At 38.3% G+C, this 22,506-nt stretch overlaps 5 non-coding genes and 2 pseudogenes across 5 annotated transcripts; 3 read left to right on the top strand and 4 right to left on the bottom strand.

Moving 5' to 3' along the window:
* Positions 1-7: 7 nt before the first annotated feature.
* LOC131365288 (U4 spliceosomal RNA) lies at positions 8-148 on the bottom strand. Its single transcript, XR_009206595.1, has one exon. It is a non-coding gene; the product is annotated as a U4 spliceosomal RNA (small nuclear RNA).
* A 1,677-nt stretch (positions 149-1,825) lies between these two features.
* On the top strand, positions 1,826-1,966 carry LOC131365367 (U4 spliceosomal RNA). The gene has a single exon (XR_009206661.1). It is a non-coding gene; the product is annotated as a U4 spliceosomal RNA (small nuclear RNA).
* Positions 1,967-3,932: 1,966 nt separating this feature from the next.
* Positions 3,933-4,073, top strand: LOC131365374 (U4 spliceosomal RNA). Its single transcript, XR_009206668.1, has one exon. It is a non-coding gene; the product is annotated as a U4 spliceosomal RNA (small nuclear RNA).
* Positions 4,074-5,964: 1,891 nt separating this feature from the next.
* On the top strand, positions 5,965-6,105 carry LOC131365396 (U4 spliceosomal RNA). The gene has a single exon (XR_009206690.1). It is a non-coding gene; the product is annotated as a U4 spliceosomal RNA (small nuclear RNA).
* A 1,801-nt stretch (positions 6,106-7,906) lies between these two features.
* LOC131364552 (eukaryotic translation initiation factor 4 gamma 1-like) lies at positions 7,907-17,061 on the bottom strand (annotated as a pseudogene).
* On the bottom strand, positions 9,945-10,011 carry LOC131365333 (small nucleolar RNA SNORD66; annotated as a pseudogene).
* On the bottom strand, positions 13,307-13,381 carry LOC131365329 (small nucleolar RNA SNORD66). The gene has a single exon (XR_009206634.1). It is a non-coding gene; the product is annotated as a small nucleolar RNA SNORD66 (small nucleolar RNA).
* Positions 17,062-22,506: the final 5,445 nt, after the last annotated feature.

The raw sequence follows: 22,506 nt of genomic DNA, 5'->3' as shown, positions 1-22,506 counted from the left end.
TGAAAGGTCTCGTAAGAGACTATTAAAAATTGCCACGGCTGTCTATTCTTCAAGTCATCCAGGCGGGGTATTGGGTAAAGTTTTCAACTAGCAAAGCTCGCGCTTCGGATTGACCTCATAAGCTACGATATTGCCTCTGCGTAAAGATAAAGAGTTCGACCACGACCACAAATGCCTACGATCAGACAGCAGACGATCCATGATGGTACATGCCCACATACATAGACAGAGATAGTTCAGGTGCTAATTTCAATGACAGAAGTAAAAAAAAAAAAATAGACAAAAAACATGTCAATATTTAAGTGAACAAAAAACATGTTCAACAATTTCCCATTAAAAGCTGTCAAGAAAGTTAGATCAAATGAAATAGAAATAAAAGACGTTCATTTTCAAGGTCGGAACAAGAAAGGGGCCTGGATCAAATACGAGATTTAGATGTTTTGAAAATGGGAGAATATTCATCTGAACACTGACCTTAAACGATTTGGAAAATCTGCTTGCAAATCAAACATTTTAATCACATCCTCAAATTATTATTAGAAATCGACATTTGTGAAGACGGGTATATTCAACATTTTACAAACAGAAACGCATACATGATCCAAGAGTGTGAGAAAAAACCTTCCTGTCATACAGTAGGGAAGGGGCGTGGTCAAAAAGGATGGGTCTATGTCTTTAAAATCACGCAGTGTTCATGGCCAAACTATCTTTGAACGATCTACAAAATCTGGTTGTAAAAAAGAAAAGACAAACAAAAGCGGTATCGCCTCGGATTGACCTCATAAACTACGATATTGCCTCTGCACAAAGATTTTTTTACAAAAAAAAAAAATCACAAACAATTCAAGTCCCCCTCCCATCCACACCTCCTCGCTTCGAATCCCACCTCAGACAAGGATTAAATTAATTAATATAATTTAATTCAGTTTTAGAAATGGCAACTGTTAGTCTACAGAAACCTTCCTGCTGTCAAAATGAGTCGAGTTCTAACTCTTGTGCAGTTAGTTGACTTTGATTATTTAATTATATGCATAATATGGCTCCTCAGTACCTACTGTTAGAAATATTGTCTTTTTTTCTGTTTTTATACAAAGATAAGAATAATACAGCACAAGACACACACTATAACAATATACATAAGTTCAAAATTATTATAAAATATCATTATTATTATTATTATTATTATTTAACAAATGTGTTGCAATGGATAATTTTACGATACCGCTTTTGTTTTTCTTTTCTTTTTTACAACCAGATTGTGTAGATCGTTCAAGGATCGTTTGGCCATAAACACTGCGTGAATGTAAAGACATCGAGCTGTGCTATTTGACCACGCCCCTTCTATTCCCTACTGTATGGCTGGACGGGTTTTTTCAAATTGTCTGGGTTCATGTATGCGTTTCTGTTTGTAAATTGTTGAATATACGATTTCTAATAATAATTTTCAGGTGTCATTAAAGTGTTTGATTTGCAAGCAGATTTTCCAAATCGTTTAAGATCAGTGTTCAGATGAATTTTCTCTCATTTTCAAAACATCTAAATCTCGTATTTGATCCAGCCCCCTTTTTTGTTCCGACCTTAAAAGTGAACGTCTTTTATTTCTATTTCATTTGATCTAACTTTCTTGACAGCTTTTTAATGGGAAATGGTTGAACATGTTTTTTTTGATCACTTAAATATTGACATGTTTGTCGTCAATTTTTTTTTTACTTCTGTCATTGACATAATAGCACCTGAACTATCTCTGTGTATGTATGTTGGCATCTACCATCATGGATCGTCTGCTCTCTGATCGGAGGCATTTGTGGTCGTGGCCGAATTCTTTATCTTTGCGCAGAGGCAATATCGTAGCTTATGAGGTCAATCCGAGGCGCGATCATTGCTAGTTGAAAACTTTACCCAATACCCCGCCTGGATGACTTGAAAAATAGTCAGCCGTGGCAATTTTTGATGGTCTCTTACGAGACCTTTCAAATTGTGTTTTAAAAACAGATTGTGTCTCTAGTGTTTGTATTCTAATCATAACCGTTTTTGAAGGTGTTTTTATATTAAAACTTTATTTGAAAACTTTACTCAATAAATTTGTAAAATAATAATACCTTTCAAAAACGTTTATAATTACAAAAACTGAAAACACAATTTGAAAGGTCTCGCAAGACAGTGCAAAGAGCAAAGATAATGTGCAAATACAATTCAAATAATACATCACATGTACCCTAACAATAAATACAAGGGACAAATTACAAACATAAAATATTTAACCGTGCTTGATAGAAGTGCTGGACCCGATGGGAACAGCACAAGCTTGCGCCAGTATGCCTAAAACAACATGATGAAAAAAATATACATTAACAGTCTACATTCATGGCAGTAAAATTTAAGCAATGGGTAAAGAGTTTAGGTGAGATATTTCAGATATAATATACTGAGATATTTACATACCAAATTCTCCTCAATAACTTGAGTGGGAGAATCTGAAAAAAGTGGTGTGTGTCCACAGGCCTGCACTGGACATTTACTGGTCTGCAACATTAAAAAAAACACTGTCAGTTGGCACACAACCTATAGATTACATGGTATGGCTTCATGTCTTTTCTACACATACCTTATGGTGAGGAGCAGGTCTGTTGCCAGCTTCAGAGGGCAACACACCTGTGCTGCCATGGCCTTACGAGATTTGTGAGGCTTCAGTAGTCGAAAATCTGTTAGTTAAATTCAGCATGTTGAACTGAATAATAATTAAATCATAAAATACAATAATTAAAAAAAATAAAACGAACAACATGCAATTCCTTACAATTTCCAGCCCTCTTAGATTGTAAATCATACATAATTATGCACACTAAAATGACAGTAAACTATACTGTATAATAACAGTACACAATGATGTATAAAAACAGTACATTATAATGTATAATAACAGTACACAATGATGTCTAATAACAGTACACTGTAATGTATAATAACAGTACACTATAATGTATAATAACAGTACACAATGATGTATAATAACAGTACACAATAATGTATAATAACAGTACACAATGATGTATAATAACAGTACACAATGATGTATAATAACAGTACACTACAATGTATAATAACAGTACACTACAATGTATAATAACAGTAAACAATGATGTATAATAACAGTACACAATGACACTATAATGTATAATAACAGTACACAATGATGTATAATAACAGTACACAATGACACTATAATGTATAATAACATTACACTATAATGTATAATAACATTACACTATGATGTATAATAACAGTACACAATGACACTATAATGTATAATAACAGTACACAATGATGTATAATAACAGTACACAATGACACTATAATGTATAATAACATTACACTATAATGTATAATAACATTACACAATGATGTATAAAAACAGTACATTATAATGTATAATAACAGTACACTATAATGTATAATAACATTACACAATGATGTATAATAACAGTACACAATGATGTATAATAACAATGTCGATATAAATTATATTAAATTATAAAAATAATGTCAATTTCTAATAATAATTTGAGGATGTGATTAAAGTGTTTAATTTGCAAGCAGATTTTCAAAATCGTTTAAGATCAATGTTCAGATGAATATTCTCTCATTTTCAAAACATCTAAATCTCGTATTTGATCCCCCTTTTTTGTTCCGATCTTATAAGTGAACGTCTTTTATTTCTATTTCATTTAATCGAACTTTCGTGACAGCTTTTTAATGGGAAATTGTTGAACATGTTTTTATTTTTTCACTTAATTTCGTCTATTGTTTTTTTTTCTACTTCTGTCATTGAAATAATAGCGCCTGAACTATCTCTGTGTATGTATGTGGGCATGTACCATCTTGGATCGTCTGCTATCTGAACGTAGGCAATTGTGGTCGTGGCCGAATTCTTTATCTTTGCGCAGAGGCAATATCGTAGCTTATGAGGTCAATCCGAGGCGCGATCATTGCTAGTTGAAAACTTTACCCAATACCCCGCCTGGATGACTTGAAAAATAGTCAGCCGTGGCAATTTTTGAGGGTCTCTTACGAGACCTTTCAAATTTTGTTTTAATAACAGATTATGTTTCTAGTTTTTGCTTCCTAATTATAAATGTTTTTGGAAAGTGTTTTTATTAGTGTTATTATTTAACGAATGTGTTGAAATAGATCTAAAGGTATTTAATGTATTTTAGAAGCTAAATTGTTTTTAAATCGCTCTGCCATCAAAACTTGTTTTCTAACGATAATTTTACGATACCGCTTTTGTTTTTCTTTTCTTTTACAACCAGATTTTGTAGATCGTTCAAGGATAGTTTGGCCATAAATACTAGACGAATTTAAAGACATCGAGCTATCCTATTTGACCACACCCCTTCCCTACTGTATAGCTGGAAGATTTCGTTCATCAATTTTTGATGGTCTCTTACGAAACCTTTCAAATTGTGTTTTAAAAACAGATTGTGTCTCTAGTTTTTGTATTCTAATCATAAACGTTTTCGAAGGTGTTTTTATATTAAAACTTTATTTGAAAACTTTACCCAATAAATTTGTAAAATAATAATACCTTTCAAAAACGTTTATAATTACAAAAACTGAAAACACAATTTGAAAGGTCTCGCAAGACAGTGCAAAGAGCAAAGATAATGTGCAAATACAATTCAAATAATACATCACATGTACCCTAACAATAAATACAAGTGACAAATTATAAACATAAAATATTTAACCGTGCTTGATAGAAGTGCTGGACCCGATGGGAACAGCACCAGCTTGCGCCAGTATGCCTAAAACAACATGATGAAAAAAATATACATTAACAGTCTACATTCATGGCAGTAAAATTTAAGCAATGGGTAAAGAGTTTAGGTGAGATATTTCAGATATAATATACTGAGATATTTACATACCAAATTCTCCTCAATAACTTGAGTGGGAGAATCTGAAAAAAGTGGTGTGTCCACAGGCCTGCACTGGATATTTACTGGTCTGCAACATTAAAAAAAAACACTGTCAGTTGGCACACAACCTATAGATTACATGGTATGGCTTCATGTCTTTTCTACACATACCTTATGGTGAGGAGCAGGTCTGTTGCCAGCTTCAGAGGGCAACACACCTGTGCTGCCATGGCCTTACGAGATTTGTGAGGCTTCAGTAGTCGAAAATCTGTTAGTTAAATTCAGCATGTTGAACTGAATAATAATTAAATCATTAAATACAATAATTAAAAAAAATAAAACGAACAACATGCAATTCCTTACAATTTCCAGCCCTCTTAGATTGTAAATCATACATAATAATGCACACTAAAATGACAGTAAACTATACTGTATAATAACAGTACACAATGATGTATAAAAACAGTACATTATAATGTATAATAACAGTACACTATAATGTATAATTACAGTACACAATGATGTATAATAACAGTACACAATAATGTATAATAACAGTACACTATAATGTATAATAACAGTACACAATGATGTATAATAACAATGTCGATATAAATTATATTAAATTATAAAAATAATGTCGATTTCTAATAATAATTTGAGGATGTGTTTAAAGTGTTTAATTTGCAAGCAGATTTTCAAAATCGTTTAAGATCAGTGTTCAGATGAATATTCTCTCATTTTCAAAACATCTAAATCTCGTATTTGATCCAGCCCCCTTTTTTGTTCCGATCTTATAAGTGAACGTCTTTTATTTCTATTTCATTTGATCTAACTTTCTTGACAGCTTTTTAATGGGAAATTGTTGGACATGTTTTTTTTGATCACTTAAATATTGACATGTTTGTCGTCAATTTTTTTTTTTTTTACTTCTGTCATTGACATAATAGCACCTGAACTATCTCTGTCTATGTATGTGGGCATGTACCATCATGGATCGTCTGCTCTCTGATCGTAGGCATTTGTGGTCGTGGCCGAACTTTTTATCGTTGCGCAGAGACAATATCGTAGCTTATGAGGTCAATCCGAGGCGCGATCATTGCTAGTTGAAAACTTTACCCAATACCCCGCCTGGATGACTTGAAAAATAGTCAGCCGTGGCAATTTTTGATGGTCTCTTACGAGACCTTTCAAATTGTGTTTTAAAAGCAGATTGTGTCTTTAGTTTTTGTATTTTAATCATAAACGTTTTTGAAGGTGTTTTTATATTAAAACTTTATTTGAAAACTTTACTCAATAAATTTGTAAAATAATAATACCTTTCAAAAACGTTTATAATTACAAAAACTGAAAACACAATTTGAAAGGTCTCGCAAGACAGTGCAAAGAGCAAAGATAATGTGCAAATACAATTCAAATAATACATCACATGTACCCTAACAATAAATACAAGGGACAAATTACAAACATAAAATATTTAACCGTGCTTGATAGAAGTGCTGGACCCGATGGGAACAGCACCAGCTTGCGCCAGTATGCCTAAAACAACATGAAAAAAATATACATTAACAGTCTACATTTATGGCAGTAAAATTTAAGCAATGGGTAAAGAGTTTAGGTGAGATATTTCAGATATAATATACTGACATATTTACATACCAAATTCTCCTCAATAACTTGAGTGGGAGAATCTGAAAAAAGTGATGTGTGTCCACAGGCCTGCACTGGACATTTACTGGTCTGCAACATTAAAAAAAAACAGTCAGTTGGCACACAACCTATATTATTGATATTTGTATGTGTGTGTGTGTGTGTGTGTATGTGTGTGTGTATGTGTGTGTGTGTGTGTGTGTGTGTGTGTGTTTGCTGCTGGTGTTTTAAAGATTCTCATTAACCAGATCATTGCAAGAAATTAAACCACCATCTCCAGAAGAGAGAAACCATTTGCACTCAGCAAGTTTTGGAGTTTCTGCCATATTTCTCTGAATAATGTCTGTATATCAGAACTTCATGTTTCCGACACAAAGGATTAGTTTTGAGAAATAGTTTGGCTGGATGTTTTGCTGAAACCTGTCAAACCTGGTTAATAAAACTACCTCAAGCTGAATCGTTCAAATTGCGCTGCTAGACTGTACACTAGAGGACTCTTTTATTGATTTTCAAGGGCTAATTATAGAATTACTCTAAAATTTCTGTAGTTTCCTGCCAACCAAAGGCTATGGTCATGAGTCACTGCGGCTACCCAAAAGGCTGCTATGTGACCATACCTTTTGTAGAAAGTCTTGCGAATTAAGATAAAAATAATTCTAAAGAAAAAGGGTTTAGGATGATCTCCCTTCACTGTAGTGAACCAGCTTCTTATATCTTTTTGAAATAACAACACTTATGGCTTTCAGTCACATCTTGGCCTCTCACCACAATCATCTTCCCATGTCCTTATCTTATTGTTAATTGTGGCCAGGGATCAAAGCTTACAGTGCTAAAGTTCTTGATCATACACATATATCTAATGTTCTATACAATGTCAAATAGCAGTTAGTGTTAGGAAATATTTCATATTCAAGTTCAGTTCAGTCAGCATGATGTCAAGACATCCCTGATGCTAAAATGTGAAGGATCTCTTCAACAGTGTTCCTGTGGTGATGCAATCAATAAACATGTTAGGGTGCACAAAAAAAGCAAGTGTGATATAAATCCACTGTACAGCAAAGATTGCAGGTATAGTCAATGATGGGGCACATTCATGTACACATCCCAACAGTCATCCATTGTCATAGCAGCCTATGTGCCTGTCCCTTTAAAAATAACACGTGAATCAGAATCAGAATCAGCTTTATTGCCAAATAAAGCATGTTGCATCCTGCAATCCTGCATGTTGTTGATGAGGACAGTTGCTGATGAAAAGAATCCTGAGGTTTTTGTCTTGATGGTCCACAGTCTTCTGTAGGAGGAGAGTGCCTCGAAAAGATGATGTGAAAGTCCTTAGGTGAAAGTGATCAAAATGAAGGCGGCTGTGTTGTTGTGGGTGTTGGAGTCTGGTGCAGCCATGCTTGTAGGTGCACTGTGGGAAATGGACTTTATCTCAAGTCTTTGGAGCAAAAACAAGCACACAGTACATTTTTTCCACACAATAATGTTTCATTTATTTTCATATCTTTTACTTAGGAAACTGCTTAAATATTATCGCTCAGCTCCTCTACACTCAGCTACTTCTTTCTCGGCTTCTCTGACTCCTCCCCAGAGTAAACTCCACTTTCTGCAAACAAATAGAATTTTTCAACAAACTGAAATTTTGGTTGGATGAAAGAATTGATTCTGATTGTTATTTTCAGTGTGAAAACTGTCTGAGGGAAGCTCTAAATAAAAATCATCAAGTAATTATAGACACAAGATTATTTTCTCTTTTTAAGACCAACAAAACAAAGCTGCAACCCAAAACACACACAGAGGTATATAAAATCAGTCTTGTTACCTGCTCCGTCACAAACTTGTTGATATCCTCATCCTCAGAAAGGAAGTCCTTCCAGTTGAGTCCAGCATCAATCCACAAAGCACCAGCTTTATTGTGACTCTAAAAATATAACAATGACAAAATATTAACATTTAGTTAGAGTCAGGAGTAACCAGGGCAGTAACAGAACTGATCATTTCATAGTAACCTCAGATATTCAGATATTTCAGTTTGATCATTTCACACACATGAATAAATGAGAGAGGGGGGTGATTTAGGTAGGTAGGTAGAGAGAGTGAGAGAGAGAGAGAGGCAGAAGGAGTGAGAGAGAAAGAGAAATAGAGAAAGAAACAGTGAGAGAGAGAGAGAGAGAGAGAGAGAGAGAGAGAGAGAGAGAGAGAGAGAGAGAGAGAGAGAGAGGGAGGAAGAGAGAGACACAGAGACACGTACCAGTTGGTTGAGGATGAGAACCAGCAGCACAGCAGCTTTTCCTATTGGCAGCAATGGCTTCGTCACCTCTCTACACACACACAGTGAAAGTTTCTGTTAACTATCTAAAAATATTACATTATCTGTTGCAAATAGTGGAAGAAATTTAGTGGAATTTTTTGGACCAGGAAAGCAGATGGACATCTAGGTTTTGTGTCTGATTTGCTGTCTAGTGAACACTTCTTTAGACTCACACGCGATACACAGGTGAGTGTAACTTATGTGAACAGTTTAAACTCACACAGGTCTCACGTACGTGTTGCTTCCTTCTCTGATAGAGCTATGATTAGTCATCATGTACGTTTTTCAAATCACCGACTGAAACTCGTGTACTATTGCTCGTCTTTTTTACCTAAATCAAGTTCCTAATTCCAGAATGTTCTCATCCCTATCGCACTGTGAAATAAAGGTTCTGCTGCTCGATAAACACTGTTACAGTAAGAAGTGTACCTGAAGAGCAGCCCCATGGGGATTCCTCCATCATGCAGCATGGGTGTGATGATCTCCGCCAGATACTGCCAGATGTGAGGAATGTCGATGGCCATGTCATCGGCCACCTCCAGAATCTCCTGAAGCCTGAAGAGACACAGACACACACCATTTTATAAACGTTTCAAAGAGTCCACCCCCACATTTTTATCCTCTATATAAAAGTTTGCCTATCAAAAGACAAATAACTCGATCTAAAAAGTATTTATTTCTTGTGCCATTATTCTGCATCGCAGAAGGACAATAATTTACAAGTGGGAGGAAAAAAACCTAACTAAAAGTAATCCTTTTTCTGTTCCACATATAAAGAAGGATCTACAGGTAGATAGAATTTTAAGATACTTTTTACTCTTGGCTCTTGTGTGTAAACACTGAAGCATAAGTGTTAATGAGGGGGTATTAATACAGTGATTAATCAATCCGCAGACTGTAATTAACTCGTCAGCAAGTCACCGAGTTCAGGATCGGCGCTCTGAATAAAGTGAAGCAGAAATCAGAACAGGATGGACGTCGTTCTTCCGGCTCTCAGCAGAATCGCTCATACAGGCGTCTGATGGTTTTTACAGAAACGAGACATTAAAGTAAAAGCCCGAGTGCTCCTCAGATCCTCGATCCCAAGTACAATCATCAGTGGCCCAGACAAAACTGAGGTCGTCATCGGAGCAGGGTGACGAGAGTGTGGGACATAAGGACACATATCACGATGATATGAAAAATAAAAACTGACAGTCTACTGGGATTTGTGTTTTACATCTGTGGAACCAACGGGGTTCTCCTGCTCGTCAGCGTCGGGTCTGAGGAACACTCACCCTCTGAAGTACTGCTCAGGAGGTAAAATCCTGGTGCTGATCAGTTTGTGCAGCAGAAGGCCCACGTGCTCTTGGGCGACGGTGCTGCGATTGAGCGCCAACTCCACAGCGTTACGTACGAAGACGAAGAGCACAGACGCACTGTTCAGCTCCTTTACACACTGCACTGCCTCCTACAGGACAGAGAGAGAAAGAGTTCCAACACCACACTTCTAGCTTTAAAGCGACTACAGTACAGAATTTCACTTGTAGGAATTTTCACCTTTAGGTCGTTGATGTGCAGGTACTCCTCTATGATGGCGGTAGATTTCTTCTCCACCTCCTCCTCACTCAGGGCCGGTTTGCTCACTAATAAAGAAACATGACATCATTTTGCATGCAGTCTTCTTTTGCTGTTGCATGTCGTTTATGTAAATGTGTTTATTTTACACTGATGTGTCCTTATGACTGGCATGTAGTGATAAATATCATTTATAATCATTTATAATATCACCCAATCACCCTATATCTATTAGAATAGAGCAACTAAATAAAAAGAGACCTCAACTTTTTAATGAATTTGAAAGATAACTCATAATTTCATAATGATTAAATGAATTAAAATATAATTTTATAAAAAGAATAGACCATATAAATTACTGATGAATTAACACTAGCTTTAAGACTAAGACGTTTGTACTAACTTTACACTCAGTAATTAGTGATGCAGTTCAATAACTGTTGTTTGTTGTACAGGAGACGCTTCCATATGGTTGGAAGAAAGAAGTGCAGTCCACAGAAATCATGGTAATGGTATTTTATCAGGAATAAAATCAACACTATTCAGATGCAGTTCAAGCAGAAAAATTACTAAGAACAATTACGGATACCTTTCCTGTCCAGCCCTCGGTCTTGGTCCTGGGGAACTCTGTGCTTAGAGTCCAGTGAGGATGAGGAGGACGTGGATGAAGGTCCTGACTGCTGAAGAGCTGAGAATGGGTTCAGAGTGCACATGGCTGACCATCCTGCATCTTTAACAGTGAAAAAAAGCAGCATGAGATTTTCTGGCCTGAGAAACATTTATGCATGTATGTATGTATTTATATTAACAATATGAAAAACAATGTTGATTAGAATGCTGCTGTTAGGAAAGAGCTAAATGTGCTGCCAATATAAAGCACTCAGGTTGGTGAGCACAGAATGAACCATGAAATAAAATAATCAGGATCTAACCTTGTTTAGTGCTGGTTTTGGCTCCAGTTCCACTGCTGCTCCCTTTACCACAACTGCCCCATGATCCCTTTCCTCCAGGGGCAAGAACCAGATTATTGCAGTCCAAAGCACCAGGCTGTGAGAATAAAATAAATAAATAAATAAATAAACAAACACAAACACACACAACCCAAACTGAACTTAAGCCACTTTTTAGCACTTTTTATGCCCATGTGAGGAACATCATCACTCCGTTATTTCTCAGATTTCATTCAAATCTCAACATTTCAATTTCTCAAACAAACTCGTCAGTACCTTGGTGATCTTGGTGGTGCTGATGGGTACTGTGTTCCAGCCCTCGTCCCGAGGCTGATTCATTTTGCCTCGTCTTCCTCCACTCCAGTCTTTCTTGGATAGAAGCTGCTGCACTTTAATCTGCTCTCTGTGTTCCTCAAGTTCTGCCTCTTTGTGGATCTGGTCTATGGTTTTAGGGCCCTGGTCACCACGCCGGGGAACCCAGTTATTCTGTACACACGGAAAAGACCAGGAGGATCAGAGGCAGGAGAATGTGAACAAACTCAGATCCTCAAATCCTGCTTGCGGGTTCAGTGACACCTCTACTGTTTACACATTGTTTTACAACCAGTATAACATGAATTATTACACCCTTTCTTATGACAGAACATACAAACAGACCTAAAGTTTTATAGAAACAATAAAGAAAAAACTCTGCAAAACACCAGGTTAAAAACATGTCCGCTTTCCTCTTTAAAGAAGGCGAGTGTGAAAAGTGCTGCTCTGAGCATGATCAAAACAATTAAATGTGTTTGAAAAACAAAAGTGCTTTAACAAAAGCGAAGAGAATTAAAGGTAAACTGATGAAGTGAGAGAGGGTCTGTTTTAAAACATCTGAGGTCAAACAAAGAAAATCAGATTTACTTTTCTCAGGTCCAACACGTCCTGCAGCATGAAGCGGATCCTTGAAGATACTTTTCTCTCGTTTATTATTGTCTCCATTTGGTGAAAGTACTGGTCCATACAGGGCTATAAAACACACACACATACACAAAATTAACACACTGCAGCAGTGCTGAGATTCTAAAAGATTCTGCTCTTATTTCAGCTTCGACACTTAACATGACTGTAGAGATTTCGTCAGGGTGTGTGTGTGTGTGTATGCGCTAGTTACCTTTGCCCTCTCAAGGTCCAGATTCTTGCCGATGGTGGACAGGAGTCTGCAGAGACACTCGAGACTCTCCTCGTCATAGTCCTTCAACAGCTTGACGATGCAGGCGTGCATGACCTGCTCGTTCAGCATCTTCAGCTTAAACAGCTCTCCGATGAACTTGATGTTGCCGAGGGAACGGCGGCGGGCTTTGTTTAACCGCTGCTCAACTTCCTCCTGCGGGAAAACATCAGCACTCAGTCACGCTGGTTACCACATTATCAGTGTAAGCAGTCCACAATAGTGTCAGAAATACAAACTTTATTATTATGATTCCTGATAAACCACATTCACAGGCTGGATTTGTAAACGACTGTGTGATTTACATACACTTCTTATTTTTCGATTGTCGTAAACATGCTTTATATCGAAAACATCTGAACATTTCTTATAAATCCACACAGTGTAGTTAAAAGACGTGCGCCAGTGTGTGAGACAGAGAGATGTGCAGCACCTCTGTGGCAGCATCCAGCTCCTTCTGCTTCTGCTGAAAGATCTCATTGTTGTCTTTGTCCTTCTCAAACTCTTTCTGGCAGCGATTCAGCAACAGTCTGCAGAAATTCACAGTGGCTCCCGACTTGTCCGAAGAGGGCACTTCCAGCTGGACGGAGGGGGAAAAAAAAGCGGATTTAAAAACCAGACTATCTATCTAGCCATGTTTAACACTCCAGTCTGTTTTATTCAGCTTTACACTTTACATGTTCTTCTGTAATGTAACGTTTCATTAAAAATGCTCCTCGGTTCCTCAATCCCATCAGTGATCAGTGGCCCAAATACAAGTGGCACAAAACTGAGGTCATCAGATTAGCCACAAACACAGTCGACGCGTCCCAAATCTAATAAGAATCTCAAAGACGGAACAAGAACATAATCCCTCCGCCACCGGGATCGAGGCCTTTTTTATCCAGTAGAAAATTGTGCAATTTCTCTGATGACAATGGTTTATTTGTAATTACAAAATATAAATATTGGCTGCTGCAGTGCATCCTGAACCCTGCAGAGTATATGAACACAATTCTAAACTACACAGATGGTTTAATTATCAGGAAAAGCAACAAAATAGATCTCTTTTTCATTCCAGAGGCCAAATGGAGCCTCATAATGTTGCCAGGATGTGTTCTGTCTCCCCCTCTGTGGCCTGATAAAGCTATTACAGCAGGAAAATTGTCCAACAGAAAATAACGTGAAACTGTCACCAAACGTAAATGTCATTTTAAGCCAAAAGACACTTTGGTATATCGATTACTGTTCTGCACGTTACTGCAAGTTAAGACAGCATCCTAACATAAAAAATTAGCACAGCTCTTCTGCATGTAGCTTTAGTTTTGCTGCTTTTCCCTTATGTGTAGAATTTTCTGGAAGAAATGAACAGCTCTTGTGTATGTGTATATAGAACAAAGTGTATGTTTTGACATGACCGATACATGTGGACCGAGAGGCCGGGTGTGGCGACTCACCCCCATAAAGCAGCAGCACATGTTAGCATAAGTGACGGAGAAGCAGGGTTCGGAAACGGCTTTTTCGTAGATGAGATCCACGACTCCTTTGAGTCTCTCCTCGGTGTCGATGGTCAGCTCCCTCACCCGTTTCATGAGCTGCTGGAACATCTGTGGCGTCAGTTTGTTCAAGATACTGCACACTTTCTGGAACAGCTCCTGGGTCTTGACCTTTTCCTGGTCGTACTCGTCGCTGCGGGACTTCTTCAGCGCCGGCTTCCAGGCTTTCTCAGCCTTGTTCAGTTGCACGTCGTTGTTCAGAGACACGCGGGTGATGATCTTGCGTGGCTCTTTACACTCGCCCTGCTGAGAGATGACAAAAACAATCGAAATGTTTATTTAACTTCTGTGACTTCAACAATTGCTTGGCTTATACTTTTAATCACTGCACCAAATAAAAGACGGAGCAACTCTCAGATCCACAACACTTTAATGGCGCAATTAATAATAATGAACTATCAGGTGTTTAGAAGTTCCTTTTGTGAAACTTAAAGGTCCTCGACCTGCTCCAGGGCAATAAAAACAGAATAGCAGTGAATTACTGGCCTGACACTTTATACTGAGTACATCACTGCGCTCCTACAGAGCATCCCATCACTAACGGTCACGTTTACCTTGTCCAGAGTGACGCCGGGGATGTCCGGAAAGCCCTCGGGTTTGCCCATGCTGGCACTGACGAACCGCAAGCTCAGCATGAATTCCCGATCGTACCACTTCCTCTCTTTTGAATTACTGGGAGAGGCAGCGGGACGGGGCTCTGAGGGCTGGACCTCGACAGGAGTGTTGTTCGGCTCCGCCTCCTTTGGGGGTGTGGTTTGGAGAGGGGCAGGAGCCCCTACAATGTCACCCCCTATAAACGCCAGGTGGTCAGGCAAGAAATAACCAATAAGGATGTTGGCTTTCTTTGCCTCCTCTTTTTCTTCTTCTGTCACAGGGATGAAGAAACTGACCGGTTCCCTGGGCTTTTTCTGGGATCGAGTCTGAGAAAAAACACACACACAGGATCAATGTAATGTTTCTAAACTATAATAAAGCAATAAAGTACAAGCTACAGCACTAAAACTACTGGACTAATTTAGGCTTTAACATTTCCCAGTGTTAAGTCATTCAGTATTCAGACAGTTATTAATGTCTGAATGTCTGAATGTCTTCATAAAAGTCACTACAAATAAAGTCAAAACAGCATTGCACACTTTAATGATGTGCTGTGAACAATGCAAGTCCAAAACAAGAAAAGTTTGCCGTGTTTCAGAAACTAATAATTGGATAAAAACTCTGTTCTACCTTCTGCACCTCAGTCTTGTTTTGCTCCTTTCTCCCCTGTGTGTGGACTTTCTCCGTCTTCTTCTGCTGTACTTCCTCCTCTGGAGGGATGGAGAAGAGGAGCAGGCCTGGTCTCTTGTGGAGATTCTGCCTTGTTTGATGAGTCTGAGAGACAACACACAAAGATTCATCATAATATTTCTTAACTGAAATAAAGTAATTTTACACACAACACCACTAAAACAGCTGAAATGAAATATGTTATTCCTACAGAGCGTCCCGTCACTAACGGTCACGTTTACCTTGTCCACAGTGACGCCGGGGATGTCCGAAAGGCCCTCGGGTTCGCGCATGTTCTCAAAGATGAACTGGAAGCACTGCAGGAATTCAACATCTGCCTCCTTTGGGGGTGTGATTTGTAGAGGGGCAGGAGCCTCCACAATGTCACCCCCTGTAAGCTCCAGGTGTTCGGACAAGAAATCACCAATGACAATGTTGGCTTTCTTTGCCTCCTCTTTCTCTGCTTCAGTCACAGGGATGAAGAAACTGACCGGTTCACTCTGTTCTACCTTCTGAACCTCAGTCTTGTTTTGTTTCTTTCTCCTCTGTGACTGGACGTTCTCCGTCTTCTTCTGCTGTACTTCCTCCTCTGGAGGGATGGAGAAGAGAAGCAGGCCTGGTCTCTTGTGGAGACTCTGCCTTGTTTGATGAGTCTGAGAGACAACACACAAAGATTCATCATAATATTTCTTAACTGAAATAAAGTAATTTTACACACAACACCACTAAAACAGCTGAAATGAAATATGTTATTCCTACAGAGCGTCCCGTCACTAACGGTCACGTTTACCTTGTCCACAGTGACACCGGGGATGTCCAGAAGGCCCTCGGGTTCGCGCATGTTCTCAATGATGAACTGGAAGCACTGCAGGAATTCAACATCTGCCTCCTTTAGGGGTGTGATTTGTAGAGGGGCAGGAGCCTCCACAATGTCACCCCCTGTAAGCTCCAGGTGTTCGGACAAGAAATCACCAATGACAATGTTGGCTTTCTTTGCCTCCTCTTTCTCTTCTTCAGTCACAGGGATGAAGAAACTGACTGGTTCACTCTGATCTACCTTCTGAACCTCAGTCTTGTTTTGCTTCTTTCTCCTCTGTGACTGGACGTTCTCCGTCTTCTTCTGCTGTACTTCCTCCTCTGGAGGGATGGAGAAGAGGAGCAGGCCTGGTCTCTTGTGGAGATTCTGTCTTGATTGACAAGTCTGAGAGACAACACACAAAGATTCATCATAATATTTCTTAACTGAAATAAAGTAATTTTACACACAACACCACTAAAACAGCTGGATTTGTTTCTTTTCTCCTTGAAATGCTTGATTCGTGAGCACAGAACATGGCCGTGATAAAACCAGCTGGATGTCTGTTATTCTAGCAGAACTTTATTTGATGCATTACCAGTTCGCGCTCCCTTCGCTGAGGAAGAGGATGACCTTCATTTGAAGGATGGAAAGTTGGATAAAACACTCCAGCTGAAAAAAACAGATCCAACATGTAATTAATAACACCTCAGGCCCTGTCCCAAATCAGAAAAAGTACAGCCCTAAACATAATAAAATAATATTCTACCAATGTAACATTTCTTAATTAAAAAAAAAAAAAACATTACCACACATGAAGCCAGTCACTCTTTCCTGAATTTCTTCAGGAGTGGCTATTGGACACTGCTGCATCTGTCGAAACAGTCCACAGTTCAATTAACTATTATTTCTATCATTTCAGGTCTATGTACAAAAGTGATGCGTAGTTCACGATGGAGTCGACTCCTCGAGTTGGTTCCTAAAGTGCATTAAACGTCCACATAAAAGAATCGATTCACCGAACCGACTCGCCCGTGAACCTTACAGAGGATTAGCGATCTGAAGCAAAAAGTAATTAAATTAAATAAATAAAGTTTTTTCTCGGCACAGTTGTGGTTTCAAGCATCGTATCTTAGACAGCGCATTAACAGGTTTAATTATAAAACTGTTTATAACCCATTATACTGACTTATAAAAATCTCCACAGGGTTTAGCTAGGCTAACATTACCGAGTGCTAACATTACAATCATTTTGACTACGTGAGTATTAACGGAGCTAATGAGCTAACAAAATAACGTCAGTTAGCTTTCTGTAACCGAGTCTTCTTATTGATAAATATTAAAAGAGGTGAAAACAGCCAAGAACATTAAAAATCACCGCTAATGTTTTGGTTTGTTTAGTATCCGTATCCGTATTTACGTATCCGTTACAAGTGGGACTGTTAAAGTACCTTTTCACACAAGGAGGGAAAAGTGGAGATTGCTCTCGCTAGTTTTCTCACAAACGGTCGCTTTCTCTCTAGTTTCCTCTCACAAAGTCGTCTTTTGCTCGCAGTTTTTCGCTCACAAAGTGGTCTTTTGCTCGCTGATTGTCGCTCACAAAGTCGTCTTTTGCTCGCTGAGTCGTTGTTGTGTTGATTATTGCCTTGACAACATGACGTATAATTCGATTCTGATTCCAGTTCCAATCACCGCGTCATCACCAAGTGACCCTTTTTTCCTTTCTTTTTTTTAACACCATTTATCCTGATACTATACTGTGTCTCTCCAAGAACAAGCTGACTGACCCGATCCTTCATGTGAAGATTGTCCACAGAAAACTGTAGAGAAATATATCCCCAGAACATGTCATAATCACTCCTAGCATTCATCTAGTGTTCATTCCTTCATCATCATTACACACCACTCTACTGAGCAGATTCCAGGGTGGATAAAACTACCATTCATCAGTCATTTTCATCTGGAATATTATGATTACAATAATAATGCATAATAATAATATTCATATATATATATATATATATATATATATATATATATATATATATATATATATATATATATATATATATATATATATACAGTGAGGGAAAAAATTATTTGATCCCCTGCTGATTTTGTACGTTTGCCCACTGACAAAGAAATGATCAGTCTATAATTTTAATGGTAGGTGTATTTGAACAGTGAGAGGCAGAATAACAACAACAACAAAAAAAAGCATTTCAGAAAAGTTATACATTGATTTGCATTTTAAGAGTGAAATAAGTATTTGATCCCCTATCAATCAGAAAGATTTCTGGCTCCCTGGTGTCTTTTATACAGGTAACAAGCTGAGATTACAGTAGGAGCACTCTCAGGGAGTGCTCTTAATCTCAGCTCATTAACTGTATGAAAGACACCTGTCCACAGAAGGAAGCAATCAATCAGATTCCAAACTCTCCATCATGGCCAAGACCAAAGAGCTGTCCATGGATGTCAGGGACAAGATTGTAGACCTACACAAGGCTGGAATGAGCTACAAGACCATCGCCAAGCAGCTTGGTGAGAAGGTGACAACAGTTGGTGCGATGATTCCCAAATGGAAGAAACACAAAAGGACTGTCAATCTTCCTCGGTCTGGGGCTCCATGCAAGATCTCACCTCAGGGAGTTTCAATGTTCATGAGAACGGCGAGGAATCAGCCCAGAATTACACTGGAGGACTTTGTCAATGATCTCAAGGCAGCTGGGACCATAGTCACCAAGAAAACAATTGGTAACACACTACGCCGTGAAAGACTGAAATCCTGTTGCGCCCACAAGGTCCCCCTGCTAAAGAAAGCACATGTACAGGCTCATCTGAAGTTTGCCAGTGAACATCTGAATGATTCAGAGGAGAACTGGGTGAAAGTGTTGTGGTCAAATGAGACCAAAATCCAGCTCTTTGGCATCAACTCAACTCGCCATGTTTGGAGGAGGAAGAATGCTGCCTATGACCCCAAGTACACCATCCCCAGGTGACAGGACAACTGCACCGCATCAAAGGGACGATGGACGGGGCCATGTACCGTTAAATCTTGGATGAGAACCTCCTTCCCTCAGCCAGGGCATTGAAAATGGGTCGTGGATGGATATTCCAGCCTGACAATGACCCAAAACACACGGCCAAGGCAACAAAGGAGTGGTTCAAAAGAAGCACATTAAGGTCCTGTAGTGGCCTAGCCAGTCTCCAGACCTTAATCCCATAGAAAATCTGTGGAGGGAGCTGAAGGGTCAGCCACAAAACCTTAATGACTTGGAGAGGATCTGCAAAGAGTAGTGGGCCCAAATTCCTTGAGATGTGAGATGTGTGCAAACCTGGTGGCCAGCTACAAGAAATGTCTGACGTCTGTGATTGCCAACAAGGGTTTTCCACCAAGTACTAAGTCATGTTTTGCAAAGGGGTCAAATACTTATTTCACTCAATAAAATGTAAATCAATATATAACTTTTTTGAAATGTGTTTTTCTGGATTTTTTTGTTGTTATTCTGTCTCTCACTGTTCAGGTAAACCTACCATTAAAATTACAGACTGATCATTTCTTTGTCAGTGGGCAAACGTACAAAATCAGCAGGGGATCAAATAATTTTTTCCCTCACTGTATATATATATATATATATATATATATATATATATATATATATTATGATTAATATTATGATTATAATTAGATTTATGAGATTTATTATACACTATATTGCCAAAGGTTTTGGGACACCCCTCGAAATCATTGACTTCAGGTGTTGTTTTTCAGGGGTTGGACTCAGCCCCTTAGTTCCAGTGAAAGGAACTCTTAATGCTTCAGCTTCATACCAAGCCATTTTGTACAATATCATGCTTCCAACTTTGTGGGAACAGTTTGGGTATGATCGCTTCCTCTTCCAACATGACTGCACACCAGTGCACAAAGCAAGGTCCATAAAGACATGGATGAGTGAGTTTGGTGTGGATGAACTTGACAGAGTCCTGACCTCAACCTGATAGAACACCTTTGGGATGAATTAGAGTGGAGAGCCAGAGAGCCAGAGAGTTGGATGAGAGCCAGGCCTTCTCATCCAACATCAGCGCCTCACAAATGCGGTTCTCTAGTAATGGTCAAAAATTCCCATAAACACACTCCTAAACCTTGTGGAAAGCCTTCTCAGAAGAGTTGAAGCTGTTATAGCTGTAAAGGGCAGGCCAACTCCATATTACATTCATGTGCATGTAAAGGCAGACATCCCAGTTTTGGTCTGACTCGTAGTGTCCACTCTAATTCATCCCAAAAGTTGTTTTATCGGGTTGAGGTCAGGACTCATGTTGGAACAGGAAGGGGTCATCCTCAAACTGTTTGCACAAAGTTGTGAGCATGAAATTGTCCAAAATGGCTTGGTAGGAAGCTGAAGCATTAAGAGTTCCTTTCACTGGAACTAAGGGGCCGAGCCCAAACCCTGAAAAACACCACCTGGATTCAATGATTTGAAGGGGTGTCCCAAAACTTTTGGCAATATAGTGTATATAGAAAATAAACATGCATTTTTAAAATGAATTCTATTTTCATTTGCTTACACTTTGTTTCTTTATCTCTCTCTGCTGAGTTAAACATCTTAAACATAGTTAAAGTTTTCCTGAATAGAAAATTTCATTTAATAATTCAGCAACTTTAAATAATATTTGTATCATGTTTCGGTTATTTGTTTCATTTTTCTATCAAAGACACTAAATCGTGTTTGTCGTTCTTATGTTTATTGAGCATCATTTATCCAGATGCAGATGAATGGATTCATGTGTGAATTGTTTGTATGAGTATTTACACAAGGAAATTCTTGGTGTTCGTAAAAAAAACAGTGGAAATGAAAAACAAAATGTTGACATCCTACTCATGCTGACCTGACCCACTTCAAATCATATCATCTGAATGGACTACTGAACTTTTCTATCTGAAAAACCATGTGGAAATTAAAGGGCTTATTTTTTAAATTCTGTTTAAAGTGTTTAGCAGACGCTCTTATCCAGAGCCACTTATAGACGAGATTAAAAACATATCCTCATGTCAGTTTATTAGGTCAGGAAACATTTACTGAAAATAAGACATTTTACGTTATTGCAAAACAAACAAAGTGCTTTCTTATTATTATGAATATAATATGTTATTACATGTTATATATAACTTCCACTTATGTTCCTTTACCCTGATGTTCATTTCCTGCTCCCAGCTGTCTGTGCACTTGACCTTTTATGGAGTTTTGTGGGTGTGTCTATGCAGATGAGCTTTGGATGGATGATCATCATATTCACATGAGCATGATGGAAATCAGAGTTTTGGAAACTTTTGTAAATTTGGTGTGTGTGTGTGTCTGAGATTCTCACAGCCGTTGCTACAGTTCCTGAGCTTTAAATAAATAAATATTAAAACCATCTACACACACAACTGCGTGCACAGCAATTTCAGCTTTGTCTGTTGTAGTCCAGCATCAGAAACTCAATACTATATTAACAAAATTTATGATAAATGCTTACAAATGACAGTCCTGTGGTACATAATTCTATTTTGTTGAAATGTAGTTTTTAAAATAGAAATTCCTTGGCTGCTGCTGGAAATGCCACTAGCCCTCTTTCAGAAATTCAGGTCAGATGTTACACTACATCCCAGGAGAGCCTGACCTCTGCTGGCAGGGTGGGATAATATTCTTAAATAATGTTGCAAATATCCTGACTCCACCCAAAAATCCACACCAATTACCCATCCTTTCCATTCCTAATTCTACTCCTTTTCAGCCACTGATCATTATCAACAAATAGTATTCATTAGATCACTCACTTATAATTAACAGAATTAATATATGGCCAAATGTACACTGTATTGCCAAAAGTTTTGGGACACTCCTCCAAATCATTGAATTCAGGTGTTGTTTTTCAGGGGTTGGGCTCGACCCCTTAGTTTCAGTGAAAGTAACTCTTAATGCTTCAGCATTAAGGAAGGGGCCATCCCCAAGCTGTTCCCACAAACTTGGGATCATGAAATTGTCTAAAATGTCTTGGTATGCTGAAGCATAGAGAGTTCCTATTACTGGAACTAAGGGGCCAAACCCAACCCATTAAAAACAACACCAGAATTCAATGATTTGGATGGGTGTCCCAAAACCTTTGGCAATATAGTGTATAAGGACACATGAACATCACACCCATATGTGGTTCTTCCTCAAATTCTTGTCTTATTATGCTGTACCATTATAGTTTCCCTTCGCTGGAGCTAAGAGGCCCAAACATATTCAAGCATGAGGATGTTCCTGTTCACAAAGTGAGCTCCATGTAGAATGG

Source organism: Hemibagrus wyckioides, linkage group LG14 (assembly GCF_019097595.1).
Source record: "Hemibagrus wyckioides isolate EC202008001 linkage group LG14, SWU_Hwy_1.0, whole genome shotgun sequence".
Taxonomy (NCBI): Eukaryota; Metazoa; Chordata; class Actinopteri; order Siluriformes; family Bagridae; genus Hemibagrus; species Hemibagrus wyckioides.
The sequence above is the reverse complement of the archived record's forward strand: the minus strand, read 5'-3'. Positions and strand labels throughout refer to the sequence as shown.